The sequence below is a fragment of the Budorcas taxicolor genome, chromosome 8 (assembly GCF_023091745.1).
Source record: "Budorcas taxicolor isolate Tak-1 chromosome 8, Takin1.1, whole genome shotgun sequence".
NCBI lineage: Eukaryota > Metazoa > Chordata > Mammalia > Artiodactyla > Bovidae > Budorcas > Budorcas taxicolor.
Window position 1 is genome coordinate 4375543 of NC_068917.1, and position 16700 is coordinate 4392242.

Genomic DNA, 16700 nt, shown 5'->3' on the forward strand with positions numbered 1-16700 from the left:
GGATCAGCAAAATCTCAAATTCCTAGGACCTGGCTAACCTTTTCTCTTGATGGTCATGCTACTGAGGAAAATCATACATCGTTGCTGATGCCGTGCTGTGAAAAGGAGAGGAGGAAATGTCACACACAAAGAAAAGCAAGTGTGACCAGCTGGTTAGCCAAGAGGGCAGAGACAGGGAGACCCATGTTAGCTGGATCTCCAAAGTCACTAAAACCCAGACAAGGGGAATATGAATTTTAACCAGCTGCCAAACAATGGGGTATATCTGTGTGGGACACAGAAAACGGGAGACTTTCATTCTCTCCTTGTCAGTTTTTGATGGCGAGGCTGTCATTTGAGCAAGCACAGCTACCGTGCAGGCTACAGAAGGGCCCCATCCTGCCAACACCCTGTCCCAAGGGGACACGGAGCACAGAGGGGCTGCAACATCTCCCTCCATCACGTTTCAATCACCCGCCCATGCTGGTTCTCTTTTTGGAGTGGCACCAACTCCCTGGCTCTAGCTTCCATTCTACTAAAGGGAACATGGGTGGCATCACCCTTTTAGTAAGTGGCCACTTTGAGCACATCTTCCAGGGCCGCTGTCCAGCCCCATTAAAGGGAATTCTGGGGTCACATGTCATTTACCCAGTTATTGGTATGGTGCTAATTTAGTTCAAGTCAATTTAACACAAAACATCTTATGCCTTAGGTTACTCAGGTTCTGTGCCTCTAGGTCATGGGCCATGTTTCCAGATATGATTTCAAGAGATTGGTCCAGCCCGTGGCATCCTGGTGATAGTCACAGACATCCCCAGAGAGCTGGCGAGTGTGGAGGAAACGTGATCCATGTCACTTATTTAATGAGAGCCACCTACCTCCCTATTCTCAAGGAACTTCCAACTTCCTACAGAACTTGAAGTGTCTGTTCTGTAGAGTAAGAAACACACTAGTGATGAAGAGCCTTCTCAGACAAGTAATGGGGACAGATCCCTCCCGAGAGGCATGTGAGCTGATCCAATGATTGTGCGGAGCTGGTTCCAGTCTAGCTCTGAGGCCAGAATAAGCTTGTAGAGAAACAGTGGGGCTCAGAGCAGAAACAGACCCAGGAGAAGAGCTGGTGAGACACTGGGTTTATCCCTTCGCAGCAGGAAGACCAGGAGGGTCCAGCCGGGTCACAGTGGATCCTGAACCCCAGAGCGAGGGTGAGGGCAGGTCCAGGGAGGGCCTGGCTGCTAACCAGGCAGGCCCCTCTGGTCACTCGGCACCAGCAGTGGACCATCCTGTCAGCTGACAGTGAACCTTTGAGCCTTACAAGAATTAAATGCCCGGGGCACTTCTGATGGGCCGATTCTCAATCATGCATTAGATCTTAAATCCTTAGAAGAGGGGGTTCCCCTGACCATCGCAAGAACTGCTGAAAAATTCACTCTGATCCACTGACTCTGAATATGTCCCCTTGAAAACAACAATAGGCCTGGGAGAAATACATGCCCAGGGCTTGACTCGGAGGCTGTGGAATAGAGTTCATGGATCAGCCGTCCTTTGTGCTCATCCCTGTTCACCGCGGTGCCCCCAGCACCCAGCGCAGATGCTGATGTAGATATTCGTTCAAAGAGTTCATGTATCAGCCTGGTAAAAGCTCAAGAAACACGACAGCTGAACCCTGTAGTATGGGTTTCCCTGGAGGCCTGCAATGCAGGCGACCTGGGTTCGATCCCTTGGTTGGAAAGATCCCCTGGAGGAAGGCATGGCAACCCACTCCAGTATTCTTCCCTGGAGAGTTCCATGGACAGAGGAGCCTGGTGGGCTACAGTCCATGGGGTCACAAAGAGCTGGACACAACTGAGCAACTAAGTGCGACTCACACCCCTGTAGTATAGCTCCGCAGCTGCCGTGGGCACCAGCTGTGGGCACCAGCCTGGTGTGTGAGCACCATTTTGGGGAAGGACAGGATGCATCCGCTTTGCCTCCAGGCTCAGGGCATTGCGCCCATGGCCTCCTGCTGCCCAAGCCTCCTGGGCGGCCTGATCACGAGGACAAACCTGATTCTGGCCTGTCCCCCCACCCCCCCAGCCCTCACCCTCCAGAGGGGCTGGCAGCAGCATCTCCTGATCCCCGGGGCCCCTCATCCTGCCTCCCAGCCAGCTTCTTCTCTGCCCCAGCTCCCGCTCTGCACCATGAACAGGGGAGTCTCTCATGGGAGCAATCAAACCCTAAACCACTATTTTTATTTCTTTGAGTAAAAAGGCTGAGAAAAGTTTCTGGAATGACTGCCCTGGGGAACTGAAGTCCGTCTGGAAACATGAATCATGAGAAATTTATCCCCCCATGGAGCCCCACAAGAACAATTATAGTATCATCCTTTCCGAGGGCTCCTGCCAATTCTTTGTGGGGTCAGCAGAAAGTAATATCTTCCATGAAAAGTGCACAGATTTCTATAGAGAGGAGTGGACCATCGGAATGGGGGTGTGTGGAAGACAAGGCAAAAACAAGTGAGACCCGCACAGATGGTGTGGGTGCACACCGGGCTCTTCATCTCAGGAAGCAGGGAGAGCGCGTCACATCCTCCCTCCAGGCACTTGCTAAGCGACAGCTGTGTGCCAGGCACTGTGGGCACTGAGGGGGAACCGCTACCCCTCGGGAGCAGACACTGTCTGGTGTTGGAAGACAGCCATGAAGGGCTCTCTAGACATGGAGTCCAAGGTCAACATGCGACTCTGGGTCCTTACTGTGGCTCAGACGGTGTGAAGCAAGTATGCCTTTTGTTGCATTACAGTTGAGAGTGAGACAGGCTTACAGCTGTCATTTGAAAACCCCCGGGATAACGAGGCTTGGCACTTGTACTCGCATACTTTTCTTCTCTCGCTGCGGAGTCCGGCTGCAAGGCATTTGGCACAAGGACTCGTCTGCCAAAGCGGCTGGGCAGTGCATGGTGCTCGGGGCCAGCCGGCTTCCTGCTCAGCCAGGCGGCTTGATGAGGTGCTGAGCGCGCGTTACCTGAGTCTGCAGAGCGGCTGTGACTCACCCCATCATGGCTAGAGACGGCCTGCCTCCGAGGGACAGCGTGATTAGCGGTCATCTGCAGTGTCAGCACTTCTTAAATGTTCGTTTCAGAAGAGTCTCCTGACAAGTCTGTGACCAAGAGGTCCCAGCTTCTCCCCTCAGAATCTGGCTCGAGGAGGTCTGGGGAAGGGTCTGGGGTGTGGGTGTTACCACCGTCCCAGCTGATTCTGCAGCAGGAGGCTCTGCTAACCCTGAAAAGGAGGGTTCAGACCTCCAGGTCCCTGCCCACAGATGCAGAGGGTCTTGGCAAGGATCTCCTGCTTGGAAGGGAAGAAGGTTGGAACAACCTCCTTTACCGATTAAGTGCATGCCTTCCCCTTGTCTATTCAGCAAATACCCGTGAGTAACCAGGGTGGACACGCTGCACTCTCTCCACAGGAAGGAGGTTGTCGGGAGGAGTGAGCTTCAGCCGCTGCCCCAGAGGAGGATCTTTCACGGACAACAGTGGGCCTGCCTAGGCTGAGCCTGCCTGCCTCTGGCTCTCCATCAGCTGTGTTTTCCTCCCTCATCTCCTTCAAGTCTTTACTGAATGGTCTTCCTGAGCTGAAACCTTGCCAGGTCACTTTGCATTAAGCTCAGCATGCCAAAGGCTGAGCCCCTCTGTTCCCCAGCAGGCTTGTTAAAGTGCAACTCTGTTCTTCTAGGCACTCCAGGCAAGAAGGGTGTCCATTCACCTCTCCTGCACCCAATATCCGATCCATTGCAAGTCTCTATGGTCCTGCTGAGATGTGTCCAGAACCCATGGCTTCTCCTGGCGCTCCTCCAAGCCAGTGCTGCCATTGCCCTAGCTTACTTTCCTCCCTTTCCTTTCCCCATTAACCTAAAGAACAAACCACCACCTGTGTGCCTCTTCCCTGGAAGCCTGTTCTGACTCCCAGGCCTGGGTCTGGGGTCCCCAGGCTTCCACGCTGCGGTACCACCACCACAGCCTGGCTGCCGCTGTCCGTTTACGCTTTTGTTTTCCCCACTAGGCTGTAAGTCTGTAAAGGCAGGTGCCATTTCACCTGGGCTTCCCTGGTGGCTCAGATGGTGAAGAATCCACCTGCAATGCAGGAGACCTGGGTTCGATCCCTGGGTTGGGAAGATCCCCTGGAGAAGGAAATGGCAACCCACTGCAGTATTCTTGCCCGGGGAATTTCATGGACAGGGAACCCTGGTGGGCTGCAGTCCACGAGGTCACAAGAGTTGGACACAACTGAGAGGCTAACACGCGCACATACATTTCACGTAACCCGACTCCCAGCGGGCGCCCCATGAGGGTTGGTTAGTTTAACGGAAGAGGGGAAAGGAGACTCAGGCAGAGGAAATAACTGAAGAGGAGGCAGGGGATCAGAGAGGGCAAGCAGCGCCATGTGTCTGGGACCCACGAAGAAACATAGGTGCAGACAGAAAAGATTAGGAGGGGGCTTTCCCTGCTGGCCCAGTGGCAAAGAATCCGCCTGCCAGTGCCGAGGACACAGGTTGCATCCTTGATCCCGGAAGATCCTGCAAACTGCGGAGCAGCTCCGCCCGTGACCCACAAGTACCGAGGCCTCACCCTAGAGCAGGAGAAGCCGCTGAGGCGAGAAGCCCGCGCACAGCAGCTGGAGGAGCCTCTGCTCTCCACACCTGGAGCAGACATGCAGCAAGGAAGAGCCTTTGCGCCACACCACAGACCCAGGGCGGCCGAGAGCAGATACGTTTATTAATCAAAAACGACTAGGAAAAACATAGGCGGTTCTGGGTACAAAACGGGTCCCTGGTCAGCCGTGGGAACTACTGGGTTATTATAAGCGGGCACAAAATGCTCCTTTTAAAAATAATTTTGAGCTGAGACTGGACTAAAAGGACAATGGGCAAAGGCAGACTCAACTGCAAGAGCCACCACATGGTCAAAACGCCCTAATCTGAGTGGCGGCAGGAGGTGTGCGGAGGAGCAGACAGACATGAGAAATGTGTTCAGGGAAGATGCTGGTGGGTGAGGATCAAGGAGACAGATCAAGACAGACAGACAGGATCAAGGAGACGCTTGAAGGCAGATCACACAGCTAGAAGAAGAGAGGTGCCTTTTGTGGAAAAATGGAGAAACTGCAAAAAGGGCATCATTAGGTGGAAAAATGTAACTCTGCCGCCAAGCCTTCCGAGTGGGAGACAGACTCAGGACAGTCTGGTGGAAACGAGTGGGTCTGGGGATTCTAGGAGAGCCGTCTCTCTCTCTCTCAAGCCTGAAAACTCCAGCCTCTGTCGCCAGAGAACAAACATTTAGCTTTCGGACATGGACATCTGAACGGTCCTGCACGTCGTTTAAAGGGCTAGTAACTTTCTGCAATGTTTAGTATTGTTTCTTATTAGATGGGGGCCAGACCCTGAGCAGTTCAGTTGTACTTTTTTGCACCTGGAACTTTCAGAACCGGAGGGGGTCCTGCTTTTGGTGGGGATGGGTATTAGCCCTGGGGATATTTGGCAGGCGGATGGAGAAAATCTGGAGCGTAAATCCAAGAAAACAAGCTCAGCCACTGAGACCATCTTTACTGGCAATCTTTCTGGTTAAGGCACATATCTGGGGCTTCACTTCTCTGCACAGATCCACGGCGTTTCCATCATCTGGGGGCTCAAGGAGGCTGCTGTATATACCCAGGGACCTACTAGAACTGAACGTTTGTGCTTTTCCATTGAACAAAAACAGATACACAGAGGATTTAATTCTAAATGCAGTTGTACAAATGTCTGATACAAATGGGGCAAAATGTTAGTACTTGCTAAAGCAGGCTGGTGGATACTTAGATCCCTATTATATTATTTTCTGCACTCTCCTATATGCTTGACACACAGTAGTTCATCATTTAAAAAAATTTACACACAGTAGTTCATCATTTTAAAAAAATTTCCAAAAACACGTGTAAAACTGAGCCCAAGACTGAGCTCCTGAAGGCCAGGCACGTCGGGAAGATGACCTACAGAAGCGACAGTGACTCCACTTTGCAAAGTTCCTGTCCCCTCCAAGAACAAAATGCTATGCTGGTCACCAGACTACATGAGGTCACGGGACAGAGAGGGGTGACTGATCCTCCCTGCCAGCTGCAGTCCCACGTGTCTGTCATCGTGTGCCCGAGGTCACCGCTAGTCTGGGAAGTCACAGGCCCCTAGGACACGCTCCCCTGTGGATGGTCAGGTGGGACACAGTCCAGTGACGGGAACTTCCACTTTATCCAGCCCGCACTGTGTTCCTGACCTCCACTTGGTTCCCAGGCAGGGCCATTGCATCACCTGTTGTCACGGTGCAAACACACCCAAGCTGTGAGTCTTGGGGGCAGTCATCTCCTGGATGCATGACCAAGGAAGGGGGGTGAGATGCTCCAGGGACAGTCCCTCCAAGCCCCCCCCAAGCTCTCCAGCTCCCTGCTCCCTTCCTTTGGACGACCAGCTGAAAACCTCCTCAGTGGGCTCAGTATGGCCTGTCTATGATTTAGGCCTTGGGAAATCGAGCATTTTCCAAAGTCAACAGAGGGCTCCTCTGCCCCTGACTTGAAGCATTCACTGGGAAGACAACCATCATTACCACCGGCTGTGGTGGGTGCAGTGTGGCCCCAGCAAGGCTTGCTGCATCGGCCTTTGAGACCAAAGGAGCCAGTGACCAGCCCCTCTGGAAGAGCAGAGTCCTGGGGTCCACCTGTGGGCTTCAGACTTCAGCAGGGGACGGGCGGAGAGCGGACAGTTCCTCCAGCCAGACCCCGAGAGGAAATCCTCTCAATAAAGCAGCTTTTAACAAACCAAAGCTGAGCTGCATCTGGCTCCAAGCCATTGAACGCAGTCAGCATGCAGACCACAGCTCACTCCCTCAGGAACAGCTCTCCGAGAGACCCTGGGGCCTGCCACCTGCTCCCCTAGGGCTGCGCTGTCCGAGGGGCTCCAGCTGCTCCTCCTCCGCCAACGGCCAGGAGTGTGAGCTCGTGAGTGTCCTGCGCCAGGCAGCCAGGTCTTTTGGGAACAAACGAGACTGAACATTCAGCACTGGGAGCACCCCAAAACCAGACCTCCTGAAATCTGCTCCTTTCTGCCAGAGCCCTGTGGCCCCAGGACCCCCCACGGGACAAGAGGGGAGCAGAGACCCTGAAGTCGTGCTCACGCCCCCCTCCCTCCCAGCATCCGGGGACCCCAGGCTGCAGTGCCACCCTGGGGGCTGGGCTCCACCTCCAGACCTGGAACTCATTCCACATGTCCCTTCCCCTGGCACCTGTGAACCCCACATCAATGCATTCTCCTTCAAGGACAACCTGTAAGGACTCCCGGCGCCCCTTCTCTGCAGCCAGGCTGTGTCCAGCACGGCAGGCATAATGGCTATACCCTTGGCCAGCCCCCAGGGTGAGTTCCTTGGGTGCAGAGCAGGTCCCTGCGCCCTCATGAGGGTCAAGACACAGAAGTCATTCTCTCAGCAGGGTCACCACCTCTGCTTTGCAGGCAGGAGTAGGGAGAGAGCCCAGGCAGAGAAGAACGGGGCCCCTCTCCTCCACGGGGCTCAGGGCTCTGGGAAAAGGGAGCCAGAGGCTGCCCCTCGCAGCCCCGCTAGCTGAGCACCAAGAAAGTGCATGAGGTGTGTCCTAGCCATCAACCGAAGCATCTGGAATTGTGGTTTTCAGGCTGAAAACACTGGATACCCTCATGAGCGTCCATGTCTTGCACCAGACACGGTTTATACAGGCAAGGAAGGTAGGGGAAAAAATGTTTTACCGAAGTACAGAGGGCTGTAAGTTAATTCAAATAATCATTTCTGGATTTTGTGATTTTATTTGTTAGCTTTTTAAAATATGTAATCTGCTATGATTTCTTTATGTCGTAACTGATTCTGTCCACATAATTTTGTATTCTCTTTTTTTTTGCCAGGAGAAGTAAGGATTGATTCCTTGCAGCAAGCAAGGAGAACACCAGGGACCTCTCCCCAGGCAGTGCCTCCCTGCTCTTTCTTAAAGAGCCCCCACCTCCCGCAGTCCGGTCAGCCTCAGGTACCAGCTGTGCCCCCACGTGGAGAAGCACAGAGGAAATGCTGAAATGGCCTCAGTGTCCCTCATTCTCGTTAGAATCCCGTCCTCTGCTTTTTCTCCCCTCTATCTGCATCCCGAGAAGCCAGCCCCAGCTGGGTCCACACAGCTGCCTCTCCCAGGCCACTGCCCATCAGGCTCCCCACCAAACGCCCGTCAACGCTGATGAGATGCCAGTGGTGTGGACAAGATGCAGGCTGCTGCCGATGGTGGGCTAGGCAGAGTGGAAGAAAGTGACCCCCAGAGGCCAGGGACCACGGGGAGCAGCTGCACACAGACGAACTGGGGCCAGAATACCCCCCAAAAGTCACTGCTATTGAGCCCGCACCATCGTCCCCACGTGGACACCTGCAGAAAGTACCACGGAGACGACAGAAAACCAGCCCCGGCAGACTCAGGGCACGGAAGCCCAGCTTCCGCTGAAACATAATGTCTTTACGATAAGAAGCCACAGCGCAATTCACGACCACGGTGCCAACTCCAAAACGGCCCCAGACTTTATGGATGAAAACAGGAGCTCAGGTGGTCTGAGCCTCTGCTGAATTCGAGGGGAGGCAGGGTGACCCCATGATCTTCCCCAGGGGACGGTGTGGGAACAAGGAAACACCGACTGCTGTGGTGAGTTACTCAGCTGTGACAGGGGATCCCGGCTTCTTGCTCAAGTCACACCAGGACGAAGGCAAATTAGACCCATATCGTCTTGGCTTTTACTCACACCTCCATTAATTTGGAGGGGAGGCGAGAGGAGGCATATGGGTTATAGAAGGTTTCAAATCTGAAGCTGAGGTTCTTTTCCTTCCGGGAGCTGTTGGTTCTCTACCCATGGGTCTGATGCCGTGATGAGCTCAGGAGAAGGTGGAGACAGCCTGAACACAGCCGTGGGCGAGGTGCTGAGTGGAGCCGTAATTCACAACATCTGAAGCTGAAGACACTGGCAAGAGCTAGTGGTGTGCGTGTGTGGGGGTGGCTGGGAAGAGAGAGAAGTGGCATTCGGTCTTGAATTCTCAAAGGGCTTGGCTTCAAGAAGATGGTGAAACCCTGGAGGAGGAGTGCACAGGACAGGTGTTAACCTCTACACACACAGGCCTTGGTAGAAGGTCATTTCCCCATCAAGAAAAAAAACAATGAAAACATTTCCTGGACAGGACAGGGCAGGGGAAGTGCACAGACAGGAAGGTGGAGAGGCCCTTCAGAAGGTGTGGGCAGTGGGGGGCAGGACAGGGACTGAGGGCAGAGGGCTGTGGCCTGAGTCTCTACCCTGCCTGCAGGATCGCGGGGAGGGCAGGCCTGCACTGAGGGGGGTCTCAGACAGCCACCCGCCTGCGCCCCCCTCAGCTCTCTGTGGGGAACCACAGCTGCTCGGGAGCTGGGTGAAGGTGGCGGCCACAGCCCGGCTGGTGTGGGAGGGTCAGCAGCGAGCAGGCACCACGGTCCTCCTGAGAGAGCAGACGAGGAGGTCAGTGCTGAAGGCACAGGGCCAGGACAACACCTGAAGCAAGCTGACAAGACGCCTCCCAGGGAAGGGGACAGGCCACAGAAAGCACAACTTCGTCCCCGGGGTCACCAGGAGAAGGGGACGGGAGAGCCCAGCCCTGAACAAGTTAAAATCCCGAACTGACTGAGGAATTGCTCAGAAGAGGCTTCGAGGCTGGAAGGGGTTCTTGTACCCTCAAGGGCCGAGCCTGGGTTTCCACCACCTCACCAGGAAATGCAGCACAGCTCCAGAGAAATAAAGTCCAACCCGCACATCAGAGGTGTCACCAGTGTCACCATGAGGGTGCTTGAAGCCCTCTGGACTCCCTGGGAACCCCTGCCCCAACCAAGCCCCCAGAGGTCCTAGTTACAGACCCTAGCTCCTGTGCGGAGAATTCTCCTGCATTCTGGGGTGTGATGAGCAGGGCCAGGACCAGTCAGACTTGAACTCCCAGGAATCTGCTGCTGTCGTGGTCCTTGGCACTCAGTCCAGTTCAGTTCGGTCTCTCAGTCGTGTCCAACTCTTTGCAACCCCATGGACTTGTAGCATGCCAGGCCTCCCTGTCCATCACCAACTCCCGGAGTTTATTCAAACCCATGTCCAAGTCGGTGATGCCATCCAACCATCTCACCCTCTGTCATCCCCTTATCCTGCCTTCAATCTTTCCCAGCATCAGGGTCTTTTCAAATGAGTTAGTTCTTTGCATCAGTTGTTCAAAATATTGGAGTTTCAGCTTCAGCATCAGTCCTTCCAATGAATATTCAGGACTGATTTCCTTTAGGATGGACTGGTTGGATCTCCTTGCTGTTCAAGGGACTCCCAAGAATCTTCTCCAGCTCCACAGTTCAAAAGCATCAATTTTTTGGCACTAAGCTTTCTTTGTAGTCCAACTGTCACATCCATACATGACTACTGGAAAAACCGTAGCCTTGACTAGACGGACCTTTGTTGGCAAAGTAATGTCTCTGCTTTTTAATATTCTGCCTAGGTTAGTCATAACTTTTCTTCCAAGGAGTAACCATCTTTTAATTTCAAGGCTGCAGTTACCATCTGCACTGATTTTGGAGCCAAACAACTAATTCTGTCAGTTTCCACTGTTCCTTCATCTATTTGCCATAAAGTGACGGGACCAGATGCCATGATCTTAGTTTTCTGAATGTTGAGTTTTAAGCCAGCTTTTTCACTCTTCTCTTTCACTTCTCAAGAGGCTCTTGAGTTCTTCTTCATCTTCTGCCATAAGCGTGGTGTCATCTGCATATCTGAGGTTATTGATATTTCTCCCGACAATCTTGATTCCAGCCTGTGCTTCTTCCAGCCCAGCGTTTCTCATGATGTACTCTGCATATAAGTTAAATAAGCAGGGCGACAATATACAGCCTTGACATATTACTTTCCCAATCTGGAACCAGTCTGTCCTTCCATGTCCGGTTCTAACTGCTTCTTGACCTGCATACAGATTTCTCCTTGGCACTTCCTGACCCAAATTCAGGGAGACATTCAGGAGAGAGACACGTGGCCTCTCACGTGGGTCACAGGTCACAAGCACTACCAGCCGCCGCCACCCTCACGTCATCAGCCCCACCGTGCTGTTGCTCAGTCACTCAGTCGTGTCTGACTCTCTGTGACCCCATGGACTGCAGCACGCCAGGCTTCCCTGTCCTTCACCATCTCCCAGAGCTTGCTCAAACTCATATCCATCAGCTCAGTGATGACATCCAGCCATCTCATCTGCTGTCGTCCCCTTCTCCTCCTGCCCCCAATTCCTCCCAGCATCAGAGTCTTTTCCAATGAGTCAGCTCTTTGAATCAGCTTCAGCTTCAGCATCAGTCCTTCCAATGAATATTCAGAACTGATTTCCCTTACAATGGACTGGTTTGATCTCCCTGCAGTCCAGGGGACTCTCAAGAGTCTTCTCCAGCACCACAGCTTGAAAGCATCAATTCTTTGGCGCTCAGCCTTCTTTATGATCCAACTCTCACGTTTGTACATGACCACTGGAAAAACCGTAGCTTTGATAGATGGACCTTTGTTGGCAAAGTAATGTCTCTGCTTTTTAATACACTTTCTAGGTTTGTCATAATTTTCCTTTCTAGGAGCAAGCATCTTTTAATTTCATGGCTGCAGTCACCACCCATAGTGATTTTGGAGCCCAAGAAAATGAAACCCGTCACCGTTTCCACTTTTTCCCAATTTATTTGCCATTAAATGATGGGACCAGATGCTGTGATCTCAGTTTTTTGAATGTTGAGTTTTAAGCCAGCTTTCTCACTCTCCCACCCTCATCAACAGACTCTGCAGTTCCTCTCCGCTTTCTGCCATTAGGCTGGTGTCACCTGCATGTCTCAGGTGGCAGTGAGGGGTCTGCTCCTTCTTCCTATCTCCCCCTTTGGCCTGCACCTGACCCGGCACCCACCATGCTGAGGGCCTCGAAAGCCCCCCCCTTCCCAGCTGGTGTAGCCCTCCTGAGCATCGCGACTGCCTCTGTTGGTGCCCTGCCTGGTTTCTCCCCTGGAATGTGGGTGAGAGGCCCGGACTGCCTCCTCCAAGAGCCCTGGGGCTGACCGTCCTCATCCGCTTTCTCTGGGCTCCCTGCCATCCCGAGTGCGGCTGCAGGCTGGCTCGACTGTCTGCCTCAGCAGGAAGGGAGAGGAAAGCAGGGCTAGCCCTGAGGTGAGCAAGGCCAGCTCCCACCTCCACTCCAGCATCCAACAGAGACCAAGTCACACCTAAAATGCTCATGGGCACATCAGAGCTGCTCGTGCTACCTTCCGAATGCCTCACAGTTTCATGAAAAATAGAATCTTAAAGTGGGAAGTTCAGAGTAAAAGTTAACAGGTGCAACTGCCTCCAACGAAATGCTTCTGCACCGCAAAACAGACAAACAGAAACCCGTCAACAAATGAAAAGGAAATCTACTAAATGGGAACCATATATCTGACAAGAAGTTACTCTCTATAATATTTAAGAACCCATACAACTCAATAGCAAAAGCAAATAATCCAATCAGAACATGGTCAGAAGAGCTGAAGAGACATGTTCCAAAGAAGACAGAGAGAGCAAACAGACGCGTGACACGATGCTCAGTATCACTAACCATCAGGGAAATGCAAGTTAAAGCCACAATGAGCTATCAGCCTTACACCTGTCAGGACGGCCGTCATCAAAAAGATAGCAAATAAATGATGGACAGGGTGTGGAGGAAAGCAAACACTCCTACACTGTTGGTGGGAATGTAAATTGGTGCAGCCGTGATGGAGAACAGGGTGGAGGCTCCTCAAAAAACTAAAAATAGAGCTACCATCTGACAAAGAAATTCTACTCTTATTTGTCTGAAAAAAACGAAAACATTAATTTGAAAAGATACATGTACCCAATATTCATAGCAGCACTATTTATTCTAGCCAAGACACAAGCCACCTAACTGTCCATCAGTAAATAAGTGGGTAAAGAAGAGGCGGTATATGTATATATATAAATACACGTATACATACACACACACGTATATACATATGCACAATGGAATATTACTCAGCCCTGAAAAAGAAGGAAATCCCGTCATTTGCAACAAAACAGGTGGACTTGGAGGGGATTACGCGAAGTGAAAGAAGTCAGAGAAAGACAAATACCGCTCACCAACAGTAGGGGATCAGGGGAGTCAAAGGGTATAAACTTCCAGTTACAAAATAACTAAGTCCTGGGGTGTAATGCATGGTAAGCTGACTGCGGCTGACAATACCAGCACATAACATTGGGCAGAGTTCCCTGTGCTATACCATAAGTCCTTGGTTATCTGCTTTGAACATAACAGTATGCACATGACCTTCCCAAACTCCCTAACTATCCCTTCCCCCAAATCCACCTCCCTGCCCTGGCAACCATAAGTTCGTTTTCTAAGTCTGTGAATCTCTTCTGTTTTGTAAGTTCATTTGTATCATTTCTGTTTAGATTCCACATGTGCCAGCCTGGATGGAAGTGAGGGTTCCAGGGAGAATAGATACATGTATATGTATGGCTGAGTGCCTTCCCTGTTCATCTGAAACTATCACAGCATTGTTAATTATTGGCTATAGTGAAAGTGAAAGTTGCTCAGTGGTGTCCGACTCTTTGTGATCCCATGGACTATACAGTCCCTGGAATTCTCCCGGCCAGAATGCTGGAATGGGTAGCCTTTCCCTTCTCCAGGGGTTCTTCCCAACCCAGGGATCGAAGCTAGGTCTCCTGAATTGCAGGCGGATTCTTTACCAGCTGAGCCACAACCACGGCATTGTTAATTGGCCATGCTGCTGCTGCTCCTAAGTCGCTTCAGTCATGTCCGACTCTGTAGATGGCGGCCCACCAGGCTCCTCTGTCCCTGGGATTCTTCAGGCAAGAATTCTGGAGTGGGTTGCCATTTCCTTCTCTGGTTAATTGACTATATCCCAATACAAAATAAAAAGTTTAAAGTTTGAAAAAAAAACACCCAATACTGCACTGCATATGTGAAAGCTGCTAAGAGAGTTGATCTTACAGGTCCCCATCACGGAAGAAGAATACTGTAACCTAGACAATGTGACGATCCTTTCACAATACATGCATATATCATATAATCATGCTGTGTACCTGCCGACTTGGGATTACATGTCAATTATAGCTCAATATTTTTAAATGAAAATACTAAAACTAAAAAAGCTTCCAAATGAAGCTCATTAGTCCAAGCTTAGCTGAGTGTCCCTTGACTGCTGGCCGTGGTCCCTCACCTGAACACCTACAGGGACAGGTAGGTGTGACCCCCACCTCACCCCACCCCCTCCCCACTCCAGGCTCTTCCAGCTCAGCTGGGACAGCTTCTTCCTGCTGCTGAGGATGCCCTATGGTTGGCTGGACTGGCCTCAATTTCAGCCCTTGACCCCCTGTGGGTTGGATCTCACCCTTCTCCCACACTCAGACTCTTTGGTAACTGGCGACCCTCCAGTAGTCATGTATGGATGTGAGAGTTGGACTATAAAGAAAGCTGAGCCCAAAGAACTCATGCTTTTGTTGGAGAAGGCTCTTGAGAGTCCCTTGGACTGCAAGGAGATCCAACCAGTCCATCCTAAAGGAAATCAGTCCTGAATATTCATTGGAAGGACTGATGCTGAAGCTGAAACTCCAATACTTTGACCCCTGATGTGAAGAACTGACTCATTTGAAAAGACCCTGATGCTGGGAAAGATGGCAGGCAGGAGGAGAAGGGGATGACAGAGGGTGAGATGGTTGGATGGCATCAAAGACTCAGTGGTCATGGGTTTGGGTAAACTCTGGGAGTTGGTGATGGACAGGGAGGCCTGGCATGCTGCAGTCCAGAGTTGGACACAGCTGAGCCACCGAGCTGAACTGAACTAACCCATCTCTCACTGGTCCCTCCAAGGCCCCTCTTCCTGTCTGGGTGCTGAGCCCACTTCCCTTTCTGAATTCCCTCTGGACATCTGCGGCTGGCCTGCCCTCACGGACCGCGGTGCCGGGGGCTTGGCACAGGGCTCAGCTGTGGCCAGTGGACGTGGAGCCAGACGGCTTTGTTCCGAGCACTGTGTGCCCATTTATGCAGCCTAGGGTTTAATTAGCTTTCCTGGCAACCACATTAAACGACTGCTTGTTTCTTAGCAGCGGCGACACATTTGAGTGGTTGGGTTTTGAAAACCCGAAAACAGAGCCTGCCATTTACTTACTGATAGACTGTGTCCTGTCACACGAGCCGGCTGATTCAGACTCCCAGAGATCCTTTGTGATTCTGATTTTGCCCTTGGATGTATTAGCATTCCACGCTAGCTCTATGTCACCTGCAGACAGAATAAGCCACTGATTAAAAAAAAAAATTCTTGTGTAGCACAGAAACACAGAGTTCTGCGGTATGCCAGTAACAACCTTCCTTTAGATGAAAAAGGATGGCTAATTAGCAACTCTGTGGTCCTTCCACCATTTCTAAACCTGCCCAATTATCCCGTCCCTCAAACTCCGTGAGCGGTAGCAGAACATTAGCCAATCTCTGTGGCCACCGTGATCTGAGCCCCTTTTCTATTTGGGCCAATGATCTACCTTAAGAGTCTCTCTGGAGTGCAGACCAGCTCCCGGAATGAAAGGTGGAAAATGCCAGTGGCTGGCCTTCCCAGCACCCCTCGTGGCTGGGCTCCGGCCATGTGATCTGGGCTCCAGTGGTGGAGAGCATCATGCTGAACCCAGGAGCGCGAGAGAGTGGGGACAGTCCGATGCCCTTAGGGGCACCAGGGTCGTGCTGTCGGTGGTGGGAACGGTGGTGTCCAGGCCACTGTTGACAAGCTTCTGTGTCCTCACAGGACCAACCCCATGATTTTGGATGTGGTTCTGTGTGTGATGCCCAAACTCGACTCTCTAGCCCTTTCCCAGAGTCGGTAAGCAGCTCTATATCCTTGAATAAGATGCCTTCTCAGCTTAAACTAGCTAGAATTTGTCTCTGTTGGTTTGGCCTAAAAACAGTCAGTGAGCCCAGTCTCCTTTCTCATCTGCTCCTTCCCGGACCGTGGGCCATCAGCCGCCTCACTTCAATGCTTGCTGTCAGAGGTTCTTGCTGGGAAAGGAGGCGAGTGCACCCGACCCCACGTGTTTTCTGAGGCCGGGGCTGGCTCTTCAGAGTGGCTGATGCCCTCTGTGGGAGCTTGGAAAGCATCTTCTCAGACATCCTTCAAGATTCTGGCCAAGAGTCAACATCAGCCTAACTTGCCTATGCCTCACAGGACCTGCCTTCTTTCCCTTCTTGAAAATTACAACGGCAATTTCCTTCTCTCTCAGGGCTCTGTTATTTTTCATGATTCCTCTGAGATTATCCCAAGGAGCAACTGCATCTGACTATTCTTGGGCATCTGGGATCTCCCTTCCCCTGTAAGGTGCAGCTCCTTTGCCATCCTCTCAGCAGTTCGATGTGCACTTCTTAGTTTGCAGAAGACTCTTCTTTGGGAAGACAGAAGACACAAAAAGGCTGAGGGGCAGCATGCGATTATGATCTCTGAACATCCCCACCTGGCTTCCAGAGGACTGCCCTGCCCAGCCTTGCCCCACACTGCCCCTTCCTGCAAGGAGGGTACCTGTGACATTGGTGGCCTCTCTGTTTCTACATCAGGATTGTGGAGGAAGGGCAGGACCGAGGACCTGGTCTGTATCAGCCCAGGACAACCTTC